Genomic DNA, 13,908 nt, shown 5'->3' with positions numbered 1-13,908 from the left:
CACACACACACTACAGGCCTTGCAGTTCCAGATGTTTTATGGGCTTTCAAAGTATAATGTCCAGCAATGAGAACAAAGGGCAAACTTCCAAGCAGGCCAAACCACCACCTTCTGTGGCCTCTGTTACAAGGCACAACCTCAAAACAGCAATAGCAATCCTAAGAGTCATTTCAGAAGTCTGGGATATAACTGCATATACGGGGTACAAACCATGTACCCAGTACAGACTTCTCTTGTTAAAATTTAAGCTTTAATTGATTTTTAATAAAGCATTTACAGACTTTGTTGAAGCATTTACCTTTTTATTCACCAAGTCTATCAATATAACAACAAATACTAAAGTAKATATATTAACATAAAAAGGTAGGTGATGCATAAGGCACCCTGAGCACAGGTTTAAAAGGGAGGGAAAATATTTGCACCAACTTCCAGAGCCAGCTGAAATACTTTTCGCTGTTAGGGACAATGTGGCCCARGGGAAACTGTAATGGGAGAGAAAAATTCTTTCACTTCTGGCTTGAAATCAAGTCAGGGTGGTGGTAGCCAAAACCTATTAGCGTAACATCTGCTAGCTGTTTGGTAACCCATGCAAGGCGAGCTCTGTTCCTCAGCGTCCTCATCACAGTCACAGTAACTGGCACCATGTTGGCAATCTAAACAGGGAGATTAAAGTCTGAACATACAGCAAGCATGAAGCACGGGGTCAGGGAGCTTCAGTTGGGAGTACATATGTGATAAATTATACATGTTTCATATACGTAACTCCGTCTAATTGCCCCACCATCCTGCTTAGCTCTCAGAAAAAGAAAAAAAAAAGCATAAATGTAAGCAAAGCAGCAAGCTGTCAGCATTCCCTTGTCAAGCATACAATGTCCGAGTTAGTTGAACATATGTTTAATTGCATTGCTATTCAGAGTGCTTAGGCAATTGCTTGAGTTTTTAGCTTTTTCTGTGTATATATATATACACACACACTATTTTGTATAATAAGCAAGCAGTATATGATAGATACCAACATCCACTAAAAAAAGGCATTTTAAATTTTATAAACAAATAAAAATAGATTTTAAACAAATATAAACAGATTTTTTTAATTCAAAAAAGCAACAGTCTCACTAGGGACGCAATAAAAATTGTCTCACAAATCCTAAACAAGCTTTTTGTCTTTCCTTCTTCAGTTGCCCAACAAAGGAACAAAGTTAACCTAACAGCAGGGTCCATTAGCTTTTAGAAATGATTTTTTTAAAGCCAAGGCACATTTTAAACTAAGGTGCAGCACAGAGCAATTATCTCACAACAAAGAGCCACAAAAAAATGGATTATTCACATCATCTGAATAAGGCAACATAAAAAAATCTAAACTATGAAAACTATGAAGGCAAGGGATTTATTTTGCAGTTTAGAAAYTTCTCCTGATGTTTACACATCACTTCAGTTTAAATAACTGCTTATGATGGGAACACGATAAAAGCTGTTGAGCATGAAAGAAGATATAAATGAATCCAAAAGAAGCATCTTGGCCAGAACTCAACCTAAGTCAATTTGGGAGGGACCTCGGGAGGTCTCCAGTCTAAATGCCTTGTTCAAAGTAAGGGCAGCTACAAAGTTGGATATGGTTGCCCAAGAATACAGTCCATTATAGCACAACATAAATACTCTGTTAAATCCACAAATAGAGAATTTGYTCATACTAGTGGAATACCCTTTTCATTCACTACTGCTCTGGAAAGATTCAAATCCTAAGATGTTTTTGAAAAAATTATTGCTACAGGAGTCCGTAAGAATTGTGGTCATCTGCAGAAGAAACAAATCTGATTTGAATAGCCATTACCCTCCACTATTATAAAGGTTTGGAGAACTTAAATTGATAGATGGAGACTTAAGGACAGGGCACAGAGCTTAGGAAATATAATACTCCCAATCCTATATTTCATTTTAGGTTGGAAAGGTATGCTCAGCCCTCCTGAGGCTTTCAGCCAAGGGACCTGCCTGATATAGCAAGGACACAGCAAGACCATCCTGCTGCTGCCAGACCTGCTCTCTGCCTCAGGCAGCAAAGAAACAAATGTCTTCTCCTATCACTGATTGCCAAGCTTCCAAGGTAGATCTCTTCTTACTCTATTTTGCACTCTTTACATGTGTAATAGAATCATGCCACCTGGATGCCAGTTTAGGATAGACAGATGTACCTTCCAAACTAAACTATGATACTCCAGGTAGCGCTAACATTCATTTATGAGCCCTCATACAGCTATCAAGTGAGTCTTGCTACTCAAATAAATGCTTTCTTGTAAAACAGATATAGAAATGCCACCAAATTCATCCATTTCCTGAGAATAATTCTCCATTTGGAACACAAGAAGGATCCAAGAAAGAAATTCTTCTCTGCAGGGAAGGGAGGCAGGAAGGAAATGTGAATTACATACACCTCTGGAAAAGTCTCCCTTGGAGGGAAAAGAAAAAAACAACAAAAAAAAAACCCCACAAGTAAGGAAATCAGCATGAAGTTAAAAGAGTATGTTTAGCATCACTACATAAGCTAGAGAAAATCTGGGAAATTTTAGCTTAAGATAATGCTGTCTCCTTTTGCCACTGCTGGGCTTTCTACAGTCCTTAGGAAAGCGAGAGGTGAACAGGCCATTTCTCCACTTCAGGTACAGAGTGACCTTTAAGTCACCTACACATCAGAGTCACTGCTTGATGGCCACCTCTCTATGCCATCCTACGCTTGCCTGAAATAGGGCTATTAAAAACATATGGTTTTGCCTTTTTTAAAAAAAAAAAAAAAGTAATTGCTGAGCAGAGACAAAGGCTCTGTTGATAAAACATGTGGATGAAATCTAAAAGGAGAAAGAAAGTCATTCTATTAAACTGACATTTCTGCACAGAGGGCTTATATCTAAATTGGTATTATAAATCAACAGGAAAGATTTCTGTTTGGTCGAATCAACAATTATTTAGGCACAGAACAAGATCACTTTAAAATTGTTCTAGACCCTGTATATAAAAGGATCTCTTCAGTTTTGTTTGGTTTTTTTTTTTGTTTGTTTGTTTAAGTCTATCCCCAAAGTCTTACATTTGCTTTGCTTAAAAACATTAAATTTTGACACTTAAATCTATTTCAAGTCAGATGACCAGATCCACTACCTTTTTAGCTAAGCTGCTCCTACTGAAAAGAAGTTCCTTGATCCATTTGCAGTATTGTGTTAGACAGACAACTGGCCTAAATTTGAATTTTCCTCTATTGTGTTCTTTACCTGTGTTTTTAYAAATGCATGTTTTACTCCTTTTCCTAACATCTGCCTGTAGATTTTTCCCTCCTTCCCCCTATTCTTAAGCAGAAAACCCTCTTCAGTCCTTACCCATCWGCCAGCAACTTGGCCTGCAGTGTTGAGACCAATGGAGAAGCCTGTCTTATCAGAGCTGCAATCCTGAGAATGGATAACAAAGGCACACGAGAAACTACAACTGCAGCCCCCAAAACCTGCCAAAACACAAGAATTCATCCTCCACATCCCAAAGGGACAAGCCATGGCTGATGCATTTTGAAAAACAAGGACTTGACAGAACATTTGAAGCACAACACTGATAAAAACTATAAATGAGACCAAAAATTACAGCAAAAATTGCAGTTTTTATTATAAAAGTGAGATGGTACCTGGAACTCATTACAGAGCTGAAGCAGAGAGTACACTAGCAGCTTTTAATRATATCTAATGCATCATGCCATGAAGATGGCAATGCTAACCAACACACATCAGCATAGAACTCCAAATAGTCTTTAAAGAATGATGAAAACCAAAATGTGAATTTTCAGAAAAATAAGCTTTCGGCTCCATAGAAATGTTCTTTGAGAAAATATTTGTAGATCCTACTCATCAATGGAAAAAAAAAAAGCATTGCATAATTGCATAAAAGCATGGTGGGACCCCTTACCAAGACTCTTGGTAGATGTCATTTGCTGCAACATTATTTTTTAGAACACCCAAACACTGCACATGGTAAAACACATGACAGGGCATCAGCGTACAGGCTGAGTCTAACACTGAAGGTGCAATGACTTTAGCTGAACGTTCTGTCATTAAAAATGTCACTCTTCACATGACTTAGAGAAATCACCAACTCATGAGCTCTTCAAAACTGTTAAAAGTAGAATCTGCAGCCCCGCAGTGCTTTAGGTACGCTGTTTTATTCCATTTCATCTTAAATTCTATTTCCCGGGAAGGCAAAGAAATCTCTTCTCAGAAATAAGAGCTGATGCRGTTATTTGGACACCATCCTTGACTCCTGCCTTGCACTCTGTCATAGCTCAAGCTCAACAAGATCCTCAGGAGGGGCACACAACAGACTATGGATCATGGCGAGGCTGCCAACTCCCTCTGCACCAGGGAAGCTGCTCTTGTCAGCCACACAGGAGGTGATACAATACTGAAAGTGTATAGTCTATTGTGCCTGCATTTAGCCCAGCTCTTTCGGACAGACATGAGCTCTTATGTTGATGTATGGTGTAAAGACAGCACTAGAAGATGCCTCTTAAGTTACCTGCAACTGACCACAGACTAGATACATCACTGTCGTTTCCTTGCCAGCATTCACAGAGGCCAAGTCCCAAACTTAACAGGGCATTTCTCACCTCTAAGAAGGCAGGATCACCACTTCAATATTCATTTAATGTTGTCCTCTACAGAAGGCTGCTACTGCTAGACCAAAGCTCAATACATACAGAAAATCAGATCTTTAAAGCAACATGGRATTTACAAGCTGCTTAAGCTCTGTCTCACGTGGGGAAAAAAATATTTTACAAATCTAACACCTTACCRAAAGGTAAATCACATTTCTGCTGCTCATCTCATGTCAGTAGACCTCCCYAGTGTTGCTCCCACAGCTCAGCAGCTCCTCAATTACATTTCTTGGAGAGACATTGGACTCCAAGGTAAGAATATCTCAGTCTTCCTTCCTTACRCAAGGAAGCATCCTTTGCAGACAGAAAGTTCTGCTAGCAGGAAAGAAAGRGCAGAAGCAAAAGGAGGTGCAAGCCAGGAGATGATCATACAAGCACAGCATTTCTCTTATTGTTTTAATTTTGGTCTACTGTGGCCTTTAAAAGTTCAAAAACAAYGTAATTCTTCAAAATACCAAGAGGAAAAAAAGAAAAAAAAATTGTCTGTTCTGTCTAAAGAGCGGAATCTGTTTTGATAAACTGTCAGTGTCACCATCCATAAGACCCCTTCTCTAGAGATCTTCAAAACCCACCTCCATGCCACATTGTGCTCCATGTGTCCCTGCTGGAGCAGGGGGTTGGACGCTAGAGGATCTCTAGAGGTCCCTTCCAACCTTAACCATTCTGTGACTCTGTGATACYCCCAAGGTAAAAATCATTATCCTCTATTTCACAAGGAAAGGGAAAGAAAACACAAGAAGCCATTTGTCAAAGGCACAGGAGGACCTTATAAAAGGGCTGGAATTGAAATTMAAGAATTTCTGAAATCTTCTGAAGCAACTTCTTGTTCTGAAGGACTTTGGAGAATCTGACAGCAGACAGGTGAAAATAATAGTTTTGAAGCACACACATATCTAGGATCAAGGCAGTTGCTTAGGTAAAGGCCACGACAAAAGCAGGTCATTTAAACAAGTTATTCCACAATGGGAATAATATACTGAATTATCTAATAGATTGCTGCCATCTCCCATATACAATGCAAGCAGTAGATCAGCCCACAGYGTAGCCAATCTTGCTTACTGCTCACATCCTTAGAGAGACTGTACTTTATATTTTACTATGGCTTTATACTTTCTACTTTGGAGTATTTCCATCAGTGTTTTTTCTCCTCTGAAGAGCATGTGGTGACCACTGCCCAAGGCAGCAGTCTTGCTACAYGTTATTAAAGAGTGCCCTCTAACGAAGCCACCGTTCCACTTCACAACATAAACAACGGAGACTGGAAAAAAAATGGAATGAGACTTTCCAGACATTTCTCATTAAATGCCAAACAGATCATATAAACTAAAAGGCAAATGTTCCTGACCAGACACTTCAGATTTCCTTATATTACACAGACCTCTGTTGGTACAGATCTTGGTTGATGGTGGCACAGAAGAGAAAGATGGGAGAAGATACAGTTCTGCTATGCTGAGAGAAGAAAGGATAGTGAAATGAATGAGGAAAAAAAATGGGTCAGAGAATCTGGCACACAAAACAACTGTTCAGGGACCTGAGCTTTAACTCAGTGCTACTTTTCCAAGCTGAGTTCTTTGCAGTTTATTATATCTACATGGAACTGCAGGAAAACATTCCCATGTGGAATGCAGTCAAATCAACCTTTAAAAAACAAGTGAAAACACACAAAATGGAGTTCACAAATCAAAGTGAATAAATCTAATTGCTAATATACTGCTGTAGCATAAAAATACCACTTTGAAGCAATACCTTCTTTAAAGAATAGCCACACAAAGCACAATGATGAAACTGTATCTACTACACGTTTGTACAACTGGTACTTGTTCTGTGGTCGAGTTCACTTTCACCTATGTACAAAAGCACAACACACTAATGAAAGGTCCTACGAGGACAAAACAGTTTAATTACTCAGAAAAAGCCCATATGGAAAAACTGATTCTGATCTTCAGAAGACGAACGAGTTTTAAAGAACACCATGTCAAGTTGTCAAAATAAAACTGTTCCACTTAACCACTCTACCTATGAATATCCTCAGGGTTCAGCTTCTCAGCACGGCAGGGAAAACAAGTGATGGCAGCCTAAGCACTTGCTGACTTCTCCCTCCCAYTTGTTTTGCACCAAGGCATCCCCCAAACATCCATGCTGCAGGCAGAAAGTGAAAGAGCAAAGAACTGACCCAAATTTAAAGTGTCTAAACGCCCAGGTAGATACTTGAAAGGGGCAGGAACTCCTTAAACCGCACTGCCTTCCAGCTACTGTCAAACTACTCTTTTAAACTTACTCAGGTTCCGAGGCAGCAAACTCAGCCCTGCTGGAAGACACAAACATGTTATGTGCAAAGTCATGTCTGAACTCTTCCCCCTTGACTGTGGATCTGCAAGGAACCAAAGGGGCCCATTAAAATTCATCGCTTTTCATAGTTACTAACAAAACACTCACGTTCCACTGAAGCTATTTCAATTTTTCAATTTAAGTGAGCATTTAAGCAACCACTCAAGCACCTACTTAAGCATCATCTTGAAAAGAAATAGTTCAAGCAAACACTTAAATATTTTCTGAAACTAAACCCTCACGTACTTACCAACRTTTTTACTTCTTCCTAAGCATCTTTACAGTAAAGGCTATGAGATTTTCACTCACAAAAGATGAACAAAARCAATACAAATATATTATAAAACTCTAATAGAATCACTGTCTTAAGTCAGAGAATATCCATTTGACAAACAGAACATCAAGAAATCTCCACTCCCACTCATCTGAATGAACTAACAGCAACAATTGCTTACCAGAACAGAAAAAAAAAAATGTAAAAAATAAATAGATTAAAAAAACACCAATGAAGTCTACCATAAACCTGCTTTGCAGGCTGGAATGGCAGCTATTTATCATTCAAAGCAAAACTGCACTCCTTATTTCAAAAAGTGAAACCAAATTCCCATTTTTTTGTAACAGTTTGAGGTTACAGGCCCCAGGGGATACTTTCCAAAAACACACAAATAATTGTATAATCTAGGAAAAACCCATGTGGATCAATTTTATACAGCAAATGTTTCTCAAGCAGTGCAAAGTTCTTCCTGTGCTTTCTCCCACATTTTCAAACATTCCTCCAAGCACTGTTATTTTGTAGCCAACTTTTTTTTTTCCCTGACATAACAATGTATTCCTTGAGGAGGTTCAGGCAGAGTTTGACATTAAAAAGATCAGCAGAAGATAGACTGTTTCCTGAATGCTTTTTAAAAAGGGATTTTTGTCATGAACACATAACCCAAACAAGAGTCAATGAAATTACATGAGATTCAAAAACAATGATTAAGTGCCTTCAGAGCCATAGAGCAGAAAGTTTCAGCACAGAATATGCAAGATCAAGACAATCAAATGAATATTAAAAATACATTGTTACCTAAGCTACAATGGCTGTTACTAAAAAAAAAAAAATCACACCTCTGCGATCTCATTTTTTTAATGATGAATACAGTTACTAACTGAGAAGAGGGAACTCATGCAAGACAAATGCTTAAAATAGTGAAGTTCAGTAAAGAATATAATGTGCCCTAGTAACTAAGCAGCACAGCTATAATGCATATCTAGAAGCGTAACTCATTTTAAAGTACTCTGTTTTTTTGAAAGAAAAAGCTCAGGTTCAGCTACAGCCAAGAATGAAGTGCATTGTAAGACTGCAGCGAATCCTGAAACACGCAGGCAAATAAGAAAACCCACAGTGTTAGTTTAATCAGAAAAGAACCACATAACCGCACATTTAGACCTAACTTGAACTCCGTATACATCCTTGGCACAACTTGGAGAAGCACCAGAAGGRAAAGGAACATATTTAAGCATGTTATACCCTCATCTCCACCTTGGAGCACTCCACAAGAATCGTGGTCATGCTAAGCTTAGCAACATGCACTTCGTAAAACTAACGGGACAGAACTCACCTACACTGACAAATCTGCAGATCTATTTCGTCAGTAAATTCGATGATGCAAGACTGAAGCAAAGAGTAGAAATCCTGCACCACGACAGAAGAACAAGGAGCTGATATTGCCTTTTCTCTCAAAGCTCCCATTGGTAGCAGTGGCATCGAAGACCTCCAGGACTAACAATTTCTGGCTCAGTATCAAGTCGCCAATATTATCCCTACCTTATATATCAACGCCAGAACTGGTTCTAGCACCACTGTTGTTAGTTTCAATAACATAAATCAGAATTTCTTGCCTTTCATTATTTTTTCCATTATTTATATTTACATTTATTTTATGCTTTATTAGCAACACCTTCCTCCTACAAAACCCCCATTATTACAACTTTAAGGAGAGTTAATGGACAAGTTTACATCCGAGTGGTCTATTACTCGGAAGGAATGGACTGTTACGTTTTATAGATGAGGGGAAGGAGGAGTTTTCACTTTTTCCGGTATGATCAGATCCTGAAACACTTCATCTTTTATTAGCTTCATGGTCCATTTCTGAAGCTGAAACTCAGACATGGCCGAATTTCTTTGCAGGAAAAATTAATGACATTTGATTCTTTTTTTCATACCTCATACAGAAGTTTATCTGAAAACTGGTCTAATTCTACTTACCGTCAATGCCAAGGGCTATACCCAAACTGTTATGCTGACTGAGTGGCAAAGTTGAGACAAAAGAACTTATTAATTATATGGCCTGGTTGATTGATTTTTATCTGYAGATCATAAAGTAGTACTTTCCCCATATCATCCAACATGGTATTAATAGAACTGGGAAAGAATTCAATGCTTGATCTCAGGCAGTTGGACAACACTCACACCTTCCAGGCCATTTATGCCATTTGGTCATAATGCAACATCAAAACCACATGTGGGTTTGCAAAAGAACCAGACACTTCTTTCCTGTGTAAAGAATTTTCCATCCTTCTCTCTTGATACAAATCTAACTGGAATTTCTCTTCGACCTTCCCTGATCCCATGCCTGCAAGAATGTTTTAAGCTATTTTCTCCTGCAAGAATGTTTTAAGCTTTTATTATTGACCTCTACCAGAGCGCTCCCCATGCTACATTAACTTACTAGACATCAGTTCAATTAAAAGATGAAAACAGAAAATGTCAGCATGTCCAGCGCTCAGTGCACCTCACTTTTGTTAACACTACTCCTTGTAGTGAGTACTCTACTCCTACTACTTGTGCACTGCTTCTAGGAACAACTAATGGCTCCRGGATGCCTGAGGTTGGACAGGACCTCTGAAGATCATCTAGTCCAACCATCCCKGCTCAAGCAGGGTCAACTACAGCAGCTTTACCAGGACTGCATCTAGTCCAGTCCTGGGCATCTCCAAGGACACAGACTCCACTACTTCTCTGGGCAACCTGGTTCCAGTGCCCTGTCACCCTCCCATTAAAATACATTTTCTTTATGTTCAGCTGGAACTCCCCAAGTAGCACTTTGTGCCCATGGACTCGCATCTTGACACTGGACACCACTGAGAGGAGTTTGGTCCCATCCCAAAAACACCCTATGCCCSCACAGCGACACGATCTGCGTTAAGATCTGAGCTATAACAAAATTTCTGCACAATCTGACAAAGAGAACTCATCACACTGCAGAAAACCACCCTTCACATCTCCCTCTCACTCCTCTCCAAACTGACCTCGAGTATAAAAGAAATTACACTTTTCAGCTTTGCAAATTCATATTTAGAAGGTTCATACTCATGACCAACGCTACAAAATGTTCCTTTTTCTGGGTTGCAAAGTAAGGTTGTATTTAGCCTCTCTGGACTGTGGTCTCTGCACATCCCACATTGGTCTGATACAATTTCTTATGATGAGCTTATCCAACTCCCCCTATAAGGAGAGCTGAGTGTGCGGCAGCAGCTGAACTCTGAGTGTCAACCAAATGGTGTGCAGGTAAATCTGTTACAATTACTTTTAATAGAATTACTGCCTCAAACACATGAAGAGATTTTCTGATAGACTGACCTGTATTCCACAACGCATTTTATGGTGGCTCTCCACACTGAATATTCTGACTATCCCATGCACCGTCTACTGGCTTGAGTATAAGCACATGTGAATGAGAAAGCAAGTGGCAACACAGGTCATGGATTTAAGTGATTCCTGTGCCAAAAATATAACACATGGCCACAAACAGTTCACTATTCAAGGAAACACRTGAGACTTTAGTACAGAAAGTCATAATTTCAGAGCTAAAAGCCAGGGTGAGTCAACAGCTCCTCTAAGTGAGCCCACCATGCACCCTTTTACAAAAGCTACTAACCAAAAGCTCTATGATCCTACCAGAACAAATAAACTGGGACAGAGACCCAAAATGCCTTTAAGAGAACCTGACAAAAAAGGAGCTCAGAAATTCATAGCACAAAGATTACTCTCTTAACAACCTCTTCTGGGAGGAAAAACCCTTTCCTGATCCCAAATGAACTCTACCTGCAAATACGAGGAAAATGCACTCTACTGACACTGAGGAACGGGATTCTCTGAACTAATATTGCCCAAATCAGCATCTAAACTCTTATTTTTTATAAAACGGTGAAGTACACTACCTTTATCTAACTGTTCTCTAAAAAATAATTTTAAAATCCTTCCTAACCCCTGAAAAGCATCCAAAAATCACAAGACTAGTTAATTATCTTCCTTTAAAACTAAGCCTCTTCTAAACAAGACAAAAATTCTGCTTTTTCTGCAGCCAGGCAAAGAGGAAGAACAAGCAGACTRAGAATCACAAGTTTCCAGAAGGGCATCCGAAGTTCACTGTTTTTTTTTTTTAACCAGACCATGCAGACACCCTCGTACCAGTAGCTACCTGAGAAGCCAGCTTTATATCTTTCCTGTAAAGTGTTATCTAGTTTCAGCTTAAAGCTTCCAAATAATGCAGTCTTTAACCTCTCCCATAAACTACTCACATAGTTRGCCTCCATCACTGCTAGGAAACTGTATCATGTTTAAAAGAAATTTTTGTAGCTTTGGCTTCCAGTTAATCGGATCTCATATCTTCATTGAAAAGACTGAAAATACTTCACTATCAGGTAACTTTTCTACAGGCAGGGATTTCCACAGAGCAACTGAGTTGCTTTCTTGACTGATGTGCCCGAATAAGCAGAGTTCATTAACTCTTTTCTCACATGCCTTGTTTTCCAGACCCAGAACATTTTTGTGACTTCTTTTGAGCCCTCCAGTATTTTGATATCTTGCTTGAAGAGCTGGTATAACTGGACACTGTCTTCCAGTAGCAGTCCTAGCACTGCACACACAAATACAATAAACTTCAATACCATTCTCTTAAAATCAGCTCTTTTCCAACAACAACACAACTAAATCCYACAAGTCACCATCTAATCACTTCCTACCATATAGAGGTGGCAGCACCCATTTCTGGACTTTACATCTTTCTTTATATCGTATTAAGAACCTTCCCACCCTTGGGACCATTTGCTGGAGGCTCAAACCACATTGCAGCAGTAACATCTCTGTCATTGACCATTGTACCAACCATTCTTAGCAAACAGAACCAGCAAAGATTATAGACTTTTCCTATAATGTAAGTTAGTCATGAAGACATATTAGTATCTGAACAAAGAATTGGTAACAGATCCAATTAGAAATAACTCACTCATTTACATCTTCCTCTTAAGGTTCAGGATTTGGTAGTAAGTTCATTCTTAACTTTTGCCTTAACGCCATGAAACAGCATCGTCATTTAACCAAAGTGCTGTATYACACCAAGTCAGATTGCCCTGAGAAATTCAAGTATGCAACAGCAATTATATTAAYGGGTGACTTGCATAACCAGATCTCATAATCCCCTACAGACAAAAACCAGCAGATTTGTTAAAATTAACATTAAAAACGTTTGTTAAACAAAAACAAAACAAACACCCACACAAGTTTTTCAAAGGTATGAAGCTTGACCTCAAGGACTACAGCCATTAGTTGTGTTCGCAGTATCTAATTACTCACCATATSCTGATTTATTCATTTTGGTTTTTTTACCTGCAACTGAAGTCAACGCAGGTGAACTGCACTTTTCTAAAGTACATTCCATCTTTCTACATTACAGGAGCAATATTTATAGTACTTCTAATCCTACTGCATTTTTCCTCTRTTTTTCTAGAATGCTTATAATCAGTGAAAGGGGACTCAGATAACATATTTAAATTTGACTATTTTTGAATTAAAAGACACTTATCCCTTTATTAAAGACAAACTCACTGTTCTGTCTCCATCACATGAGAAAATAGCAGTTCATCCGACTCAGATGCCTCGTACGGATTAACACAAGGTGGAAAACACAGCCACTTAATAGCACTGCCAGCTGCAGCTCTCACTTTACCCCGCAACGATTTGGGAACTACGCTACCTAGGAACTGCTGGGAATTCCTGTAGCTTCAACTTGGTCCATTTCAATTACCTTTAATTCTGTTAATACCTGAAAATACCAACATTTAATATTTGAGCTCTGTAAAGCCTGGAAAAGAAGCAATGGTTTGTAATTATGACTTCACCTTTTCCCTCAGTGCCCATTTCTCCCCCGCCTCAGCCCCTCCGGCTGCTCTCCCCGCCCGCACTGTGTTCCCTCGGCGCCGGCAGCTCGGGCGGGTTGTAGCTAAGACCCAGCGCGGGCTCGAGCTCGACTGGGACCTTCTCGCCCCTCAGCGTGAAGAACGAAGGCGCGAACGCGGCCGCCCCCACCTCGGGGCCACCCCCGCGGCGCCAGCTGAGCCCACCCGGCCGCCGTACCGCGCTACCGTAAATACGCATCCAGCGCAGCCCTCCGCCTAGCACCGTATTGACGCCCGCGCGCGCGCGCAGCCCCCAGAGCCAGCAGGGAGGCGGAGGGAGGCGTCATGGCTTTATTGTGCTGAGCAGCGCGTACACGCGAGCGGCCGCCCCGGGCCCGCCGCCCCTCCTCCGCTTGCGAGGCTCAACTCCTGTTTGCCCCGCCGGGCTCGGCCGCCCCGCGCCAGACCCTGCTGGCCGCTCSCTGGCTCCACGCAAGGCGGCGGCCCAGCTCCGCCCCAGCCCCTCGCAGAGCCGCGCAGCCGCCGTGGCGCGGCCGCCGCCTCCGCCACTCACCTTGCGCGCACCCGGAAGCGGCGGTTGGAGTGCCGCCGTGCGCAGCTGAAAGCCTTCCCCGCTGCACCCTTTTCTCCGCTCCGGGTGGCAAACCCTCTTCGCGGCTCGGAGCGGAACCTGAGGGCTAAGCCCCCGCGCGCCSAACCGGATGACTTTTCCGGAG

The 13,908-nt window shown here is 40.7% G+C and overlaps 1 protein-coding gene across 4 annotated transcripts in view; it reads right to left on the bottom strand.

Moving 5' to 3' along the window:
• EXD3 (exonuclease 3'-5' domain containing 3) overlaps positions 1-13,792 on the bottom strand; it is a 277,733-nt gene extending 263,941 nt beyond the window's left edge. For 3 of the 4 annotated variants that reach the window (XM_026049504.1, XM_026049500.1, XM_026049502.1), the window contains exon 1: positions 13,746-13,792. The gene's annotated coding sequence lies outside the window, so the exon portion shown is untranslated. Of the gene's footprint in view, positions 1-6,959; positions 7,003-13,745 lie in introns of those variants that run through there. The other variant, XM_026049501.1, reaches the window with a different exon arrangement.
• Positions 13,793-13,908: the final 116 nt, after the last annotated feature.

This window comes from Nothoprocta perdicaria, unplaced genomic scaffold (genome assembly GCF_003342845.1).
Source record: "Nothoprocta perdicaria isolate Ctin4 unplaced genomic scaffold, notPer1 scaffold_6, whole genome shotgun sequence".
Taxonomy (NCBI): domain Eukaryota; kingdom Metazoa; phylum Chordata; class Aves; order Tinamiformes; family Tinamidae; genus Nothoprocta; species Nothoprocta perdicaria.
Note: the sequence above shows the minus strand (reverse complement) of the source record. Positions and strands in the feature narration are given on the sequence as shown.